Source organism: Muscardinus avellanarius, assembly GCF_963383645.1.
Source record: "Muscardinus avellanarius genome assembly, chromosome: 2".
In the NCBI taxonomy this organism is placed as follows: Eukaryota; Metazoa; Chordata; class Mammalia; order Rodentia; family Gliridae; genus Muscardinus; species Muscardinus avellanarius.
Window position 1 is genome coordinate 175638475 of NC_137787.1, and position 8092 is coordinate 175646566.

At 35.2% G+C, this 8092-nt stretch overlaps 1 pseudogene across 1 annotated transcript; it reads left to right on the plus strand.

Annotated features, from left to right (window-relative positions):
• The first annotated feature begins 699 nt into the window (after positions 1-699).
• On the plus strand, positions 700-1183 carry LOC308258870 (ras-related C3 botulinum toxin substrate 1-like; annotated as a pseudogene). Its single transcript has one exon. The product of its transcript is annotated as a ras-related C3 botulinum toxin substrate 1-like (transcript).
• Positions 1184-8092: the final 6909 nt, after the last annotated feature.

An 8092-nucleotide genomic window follows, 5' to 3' on the forward strand; every position in this document is an offset into this window, starting at 1 on the left:
AGTTAGCTCTAGGCTTGTATTTAACTCCAATGGTCTATATATCTGCCTTTAGAACAATACTACACTGTTTCAATTATTGTAGCTTTATATGGTTTGAAATCAGAAAATATACAGCTTCTAGCTTTGTTTTTGCTTCGAGATTGTTTTGGGTATCTAGAGTCCATATTCCATATCAGGATAGATTTTTTTTCTGAAAAATAAATATGTGATAGTTTCACCTAAAAAAAAGAAAAAAATATTCTCTGGTAAGAAAGAAAGCAAAAAGAAATATTGAAATGTTATCTTTAAGTCATCAAAAGCTTGGTATCAGACAAATGAAACTGTTATGTGAGATTATCATTTTTAATTTTGGATAAATTGCTATAATACTAGATGTCAACCACTAAGCCAAGCATGGGAGGGAGGGATGGGGAGAGAATGGGGTGGGGATCGGGTGGGGGCTGACTGGGCGATGTGTGCATGTATGTCTACAAAAGTTTGTATCCCACTATGATGTATGAATACAGTGCACCAATAAAATAAAATTAAAAAAAAAATAAATAAAATACAATTTGCATTACAATTATGCAATATAAGTCATGTTACTAAGCCAAATCAAACAAAAACTGTATTCTAAGAAGTCTATATTTTTTGTTTTGTTTTGTTTTTGTCTTTACTTTATTGTTTTATTGTTTTTTGTTTTGTCCTTACTCCTGAATTATTCCCACTGTCTTTGACAACTATTCTGCCAATGTTATGGTAGATGGAAAACCAGTGAACCTGGGGTTATGGGATACAGCTGGACAAGAAGATTATGACAGATTACGTCCCCGCCCCTCTCCACAAACAGATGTATTTTTAATTTGCTTTTCCCTTGTGAGTCCTGCATCATTTGAAAATGCCCGTGCAAAGTGGTATCCAGAAGTGCGACACCATTGTCCCAACACTCCCATCATCCTAGTGGGAATGAAGCTCGATCTTAGGGATGATAAAGACATGCTTGAGAAGCTGAAGGAGAAGAAGCTGACTCCCATCACCTTATCTGCAGGGCCTGGCCATGGCTAAGGAGATCGGTGCTGTAAAATACCTGGAGTGCTCAGCACTCACACAGCAAGGCCTCAAGACAGTGTTTGATGAAGCTCTCCGAGCAGTCCTCTGCCCACCTCCTGTCAAGAAGAGGAAAAGAAAATGCCTGCTGTTGTAATGTCCACGTTCTTTATTCTTCGTCCTGTCCCTTGGAACCTTTGCACGCTTTGCTCAAAAATGGTGGAACCTTCACACTCAATGCCAATTTTTTTTACAGATTAATTTTTTCATAAAACCATTTTGAACCAATCAGTAATTTTAAGGTTCTGTTCTAAGTATATGAGTTCAAACTCATATTCTATTAAAAGATAGCCCTAAAATGAAAAGAAAAAAAAAATAGCCGGGCATGGTGGCGCACGCTTGTAATCCCCACACTTGGGAGGCTGAGACAGGAGGATCGCTCGGGTTCGAAGCCAGCCTCAGCTATTTGGTGAGGCTTTCAGCAACTTAGTGAGACCCTGTTTTCAAATAAAATATTAAAAAAAAAGGTCTGGGATTATAGCCTGTAGGTAGAAAGCCTCTGGGTTCCATCCCCAGTACCACCACAAAAGAAAAAAAAAAAATTATCGAAATACACATTGCACTGAAAGAAAAGTGTATTACTTATAAGCTGCTCTGTGGCAAAATCCTAGCTTATTTCTATGGTTTCCTTAGTTTGAGTTAATCAGAACCAATTTAGTTTGAGTTGATAGAACCCAGAGGTACTGTGCCTCTGAGATACACCACAGCCCTATTTTTTATTCCTTGTTTTTGAATCAGGGTCTCACTAAGTAGCTGAGGTTGTCTGTGAACCATGATTCTTTGGTCTCAGCCTCCTGAATGCTGGGACTACAAGTGTGCACCACCATACCCAGCTCTATATTGTTTTAATTCTGTTTTCTTCATTGTATTTATTCTGTTAGCCTTTACAAGTACCATATTTTTTCCATTAAAATGCAAATAGGTATGTGACTATATGTTTTGTAAATTTTTATATATGTGTCAGTATATATTTGTGCATACAAATACTTATGAATTATCATGCATATATATGTATACATATATATGGTACATAAAGAATGTCCATAGGCCCTCACAACTCATTATATATATATATATATATATATATATATATATATTTTTTTTTTTTTTTTTTAATTCATAGTAACTTTCCATTGACACAACTAAAACCCATCTCACTTGAGCCTGACATTGTAGTCATCAATAGTATTAGAATTCTAAATTGCTTTCCCCCAACCTTGGCATATAAAGACTGAACAACATTTCTGACTCTGAATACATAAAATTACACACATTTACATCCTGATTAACCATAACTGGAAGTAGTCAAAGACCATATACAAATTCTTCCATACTAAAAGGCAGTAAAAAGGGTCTTATTCCAAACGATGTTTTATGCTATATAATTTTGCAAGTAAACACCGAATGTAGTTTTCTTTCATGTTAGCATGATAAACAAAAGTTTCATCATTCTTTTTTCACCTAATATTAAACCACATATATTATTTCTTGGTTGGGGATTTCAGTCTTTCTCTTTCTTTTAAAAGTCTGGATAGTACACTATTATTAGCTTTAGCATAATATTTTAATCTGTATACTAATAATGGACAATTATGTTATTTACAGGATCATGCTGTTAGAAAACAGGGTATAAATAATAGCCATATGTGTATAATTTTCATAACTTCCAAGTGTTTCTTTATGGTAAGGCTTTTAGTTCAAGTGAACTCCTTCATGGGGGTTGTGCTTATTATACAGTCTCAGTAACAACATATGAGAGTGCCTATTTTCTTCAGTCTTCCCACAATGAGGAAACTTTTGAATGATTAGTAATCTGCTCAGTGACAGAGTGTCTCAGTATTATTTTAATTTACCTTTCTCTTACTTTCTGAAAATTGAACATGTTTACATTTGTCAAAGACTAAGTTGAAAATGCATTTTTGTTTTCTATGGACCATCTTTGAGTTGCTGGCCACTATTATTTTGTATTTTACGAAGCTCTTTATTTATTATAGATCAATAGTTATCTTCGAGTCTTATTTCTCAGATCATTCAGACATGGCCAACTTTTGTAATATTGGATAATTACCTCAAAAATACATATTCTAAAATCTATCTTTAATTTAGCATCTCACTGCCATAGACAGTTGGCATTTATAACATAATAAATATATTTTAATTCTTCTTTAAGTGGGGGAAAGTTTTCCACATTTTGAATCTTTAATCTTTCAAGTAGAAGATTAATATTTACATCTCCAACTTATTTGGTATCAAGTGTCCTTTTGTGGCATCAAAGGTATAGTCACATGACCTAACTACATTAGAGCGAACCAAAGAAGTGGATGCTGCCTAATTCCTACTCTTAGTTAAGGATTCAGTCTATGAACGGGGTGGAGTCAGTGCTATACTGTGGTAGCATTGTCCTTGGGCATCTTCTGTCTGAGCACCCTGTAATAGCAATACTGTTACTATATGACTAGATTTCAAATTCGTTTTTTCTCAGTTGTTCTATTAACTAAATTATATAACCTAAGAAGGTTAAGCTACATTAAACTATAGTTGTCACCAGACAAGTAACTGAGAAGATAAGTCCCTTTAAGAGGGAAATGAAACCTCAACTTGGCTTGAATAGATATTTTATTTACACCACCAGAAAGACTTTCAGGACATGTTTAAAGAAAGGCACAAGAAAAAAGAAATAAAGAATAACAAGGACATTACATACTGTAAATACAAAGTACAGACATCCCACGGTTAAGCTCTTTGATTTTTTATATGATTTTTCTGGTAAGAAATGTGCAGTTTCCCAGGAGTACTCTTAAAATCAAATCTCATGACAACCATTTGATTTCTGGGGTATAGAAGGTATCTTCTTGGTAAAGCTCTCCAGTCAGAAATCAGTTGTGGGTATGTTGTACATTTTGATATGGTAGCATTGATGATATGTTTTTGTTCTAGTTGTTCTGATACAAGGACATGCTTAATGTTTTGTTCAGTTAAAGGAGACAAGCAAGACTGATCATGCTCACAGATCCAGGTCTCCATTTTCCAAGGTCTCTTTTGATGTCTCCCAAAGGACTTACTTATCTCATAGTGAATCATGTAACTAGGGACCCTGACTAATTAAAAAATTTGACACCAGAAGAAAATAAGTGTAACCATGAAATCATGGAAAAAACATTCTAATACTTGATTTTTGAGTTTAAAGAGTTTAATAATAGAGTAGCATTAAAGAATTACAATGTGCCAGGTGTGGCAGCATATGCCTGTAATCCCAGTATTTGGGAGGCTGAGATGGAAGAATTCTAGACCATCATCAACTTAACAAGATCTTGTTACCAAATTAAAAATTGAAAATAGAGAAATAAATATATATCTTAGAAGTAGAACTTCCAGGATTCATTTCATACCACCAAAACTAAATACACACAGACAGACTGAAAGACAAGAAACGAGAGAGAAAGAAAGAAAATCTGCTAAGCTTTGTCATGCAAAAAAGAGCAAAGAGGTTTTTGTTTGTGTAATGTATACTTTTGTTTGTTTATCAAACATAAGATTTTAGGGGCCAAAATAAGTTTTGACAAAGAACAATATGAAATACACATGAAAATATAATTTAGTGTTTATTAACCATTTCTAACAAAAACAGATCATTTACAAAAACAATTGATGCAAGGCATGGTAGTCTTACTAGTGGTTTCCCCTGATACCACATGTAGATGTTCCATTCCTCGTTCTTCCTTTCTTTCTTTCTTTCTTTCTTTCTATCTTTCTTTCTTTCTTTCTCTCTCTCTCTCTCTCTCTCTCTCTCTCTCTCTCTCTCTCTCTCTCTCTTTCTTTCTTTCTTTCTTTCTTTCTTCTTTCTCCCTTTCTTTCTTTTCTGTGGTATTGAAAATTCCGAGCTATACCCCCTGCCCTATTTTATTTTCATTTGGAAACAGGGTCTCAATGGGTTGATGAGATTCTCACTAATTGCTGAGACTGTCCTCAAGCCTGTGATCTTCCGGTTTCAGCCTCCTAACTACTGAAATTACATGAGTGAGCCACCATGCCCAACTCTATTCTGTTTCTAAAAGGCTACATTTCCCAGAAATCAAGGTTTAACTAGAAATTTATCAGATTAGATGCTTCAATTTTAGATTTCTAAGCTTTTTAAGGTAAAATATAAGGCATTTTCTGCAAAGAGTGACACCCTGAGAATTGAAATGAGAGTACATGGAGGATTTGAATAAAGGGCAGGGGACCTCAATCCCCCAACCCTGCCTAACCTGCCCACCTTGGCAGGTGTATCACCTCTCTCACACAATGAGGTGATGAACCAATGCTTGTCTTGCTCAATAATCTTGTGGAAGATCTTGCAGGTGAACACATATATTCTCATGAAGGAGTTTCAAGTTATTCAGTCTCACAACCTCTCCATACTATTCTACAATCATAGTGGACTTTCCCATAAAACATTACATGCTTTAAAAATTTTATAGCCGGGTGTGGTGGCACATGCTTGTAATCCCAACATTTGGAAGGCTGAGACTGGAGGATCGTGGTTCGTGGACAGCCTCAGCTACTTAGTGAGGCCCTCCGCAACTTAGTGAGACCCTGTTTCAAAATAAAAATAAAAAATAGGACAGGGGATGTAGCTTGGAGGTCAAATGCCTCTGGTTTCCATCCCCAGACCCGCAAAAATAAATAAATAAATAAATAAATAAATAAATAAATAAATAAAATAAAAATTCTGTATAATCTCTTGGAATGGCTTCTGATGTTGTTAGGCCATGTAAGGTGGCATGTAATTTTATTTTTATTTTTAATTTTTATTGGTGCATTGTATTCGTACATCTTAATAGAGTACAAGATGGTAGCTGCATACATGCACACATCACCCAAGTAGTTCTTTCCCAGTTCCCACACCATACCCTCCTCCCTCCTTCTCATTTTTGCCTTAGTGATCGATTTTTATGTTTGAGAATGTACATCATGTACATTAATGTAATTTTATATCAAATTCATATTTCAATATGGATAAGCATGTTTGAGTTGAAATTTCAATGTGCTTACTTGAGCAGTCAAGAGAGGTTCTTATTTGTTCATTTGGTGGACTGATACCAGTATTTTCAAAATTTTTCCTTCTATTCCTTTTTTTTTTTTTTTTTTGGTGGTATTGGGGATGGAACCCAGAGGCTTTCTACCTCCGAGCTATACTCCCAGACCCATTTTATTTGGAAACAGGGTCTCACTAAGTTGCTGAGAGCCTCACTAAGTAGATGAGGCTAGCTTGGAACCTGTGCAATCCTTCTGTCTCAGCCTCCCAAGCGCGGGGATTACAAGCGTGCGCCACCACGCCCGGCTCCTTCTATTCTTTAAGTGGCGACTTTTCTACACTATTCCATCTCACTGAAGAAAATGTTCTTTTTAGTATAACATTCCCATGTTTTTAGTATAACATTCCCATGTTTTTAGTATAACATTCCCATGTTTTAATGGGTTGCTTATAAAAGAAAATTACATAATGTAAGCAAAATTACTATTTGTTAGATGCAAATATTACATCTGAACAATGACTGGTTTAACTTGCAAGAGGTTACATTTTGAAAAGATAAGCAGCTACTCACAAAATTGGAAATAAAGAAATGGTCTCAAATATTTCTTAAAAAATATGAGTGGAAAGGCAGGTCAGGGGCAGATCACTTGCCTTGCATGTTGGAGGCTCTGGGTTTGATTCTCAGTATTAGACAAGCAAACAAACAAACACAAAATCATTCTTACAATGGAAACAGAATGATGTTTTCTTATCAGACAGCAACTATTTAGGTAGTATCCCATCAGAACAGTGATATTTTATTTGATATATCCTTATATTAAACTTATAATATGGACAAATTCCATAGTGCTCTAGCCGTTCACCATGAGTGTGGAAAATTACTGACAGTCCACAGCATTGTATATTCAGCATAATATATTGAGTTTCAGCAAATGCTATTTCCCAAAGAATATGCTATTCTGAAAAATTTTAAAACATACCACTGTAGGGATATAAGTGACATCATTAATGGTGTAGAAAAAATTCTTCGACATTACAAGCCTGGACTATTACACGGAAATCCATAGGAAGCACTGGTGTCAAAGCAAGCAATTTCAATCTCTGTGTTGCCAGAATAAGGAGAGGACATATCTTTTGGAATAGAATTGAGAGAAATAAAACTGATTGGTAATTATATGGATTTAAATTGTATTCACTGGGAAAACACAAGAATCATGAAGGAATTTAGTGCTAAATGAGAGATAAATGCAGAATATGCTAAAGCCATCAATGCTTACAAAATAGAGGTTGTCTGTGAGTCTCTGCAGGAAAACAAGTTTTCAAGGGACCTCAACATAAAATACATGGGCATAAGCTAGTTGTATATCTCACGTGAATTTAGTAAATCTCTAGGCTCCCTGAGCAGAAGAATGTGGTAGATTTTAGTTTCTATAGTCATTGTGTCAGTATATAAAAGTTCCTGAGCCTCTTGCAGAAACAGGCAGCATACCCATATAAAAATTCCTAAATAAAACATATTTTTCTGTGCCGTGACTCTCAGATATTAGGCAATATGATTCCTTTTGTAACTATGGATACCCAGAAATAGATATCTCAACATAGTAACTGTTTTTTCCACCATAGGCAATAGAGGCTAATTACTTCCTACCAATGAATTTACAGCTGTTGGTCTATCTATCCTCTGATAGTAACATTGCAAAGATTATGTGATATAAAAAGGCCCCTCTGACTTAGCTAAGTATCTTAGCACTCCCTCGTATAATAGACAGACCAATAAAAATACCTCTATCTGATGTGGTAGGGACTCAAATTTTTGTTTAAAAGCTTTAAGTAACCATCTTAATTTTCTATGATAAAAATGACTTTGGTAAATGTCAAAGAGGTTTATATCACATTGAACGTGAGTGGCTGACAACCGAAACTGATTCTCTTTACCATCTAGGATACCTCCCACTCACCCCTTCTCTAGGAAGAATGGTTTCAATGTTT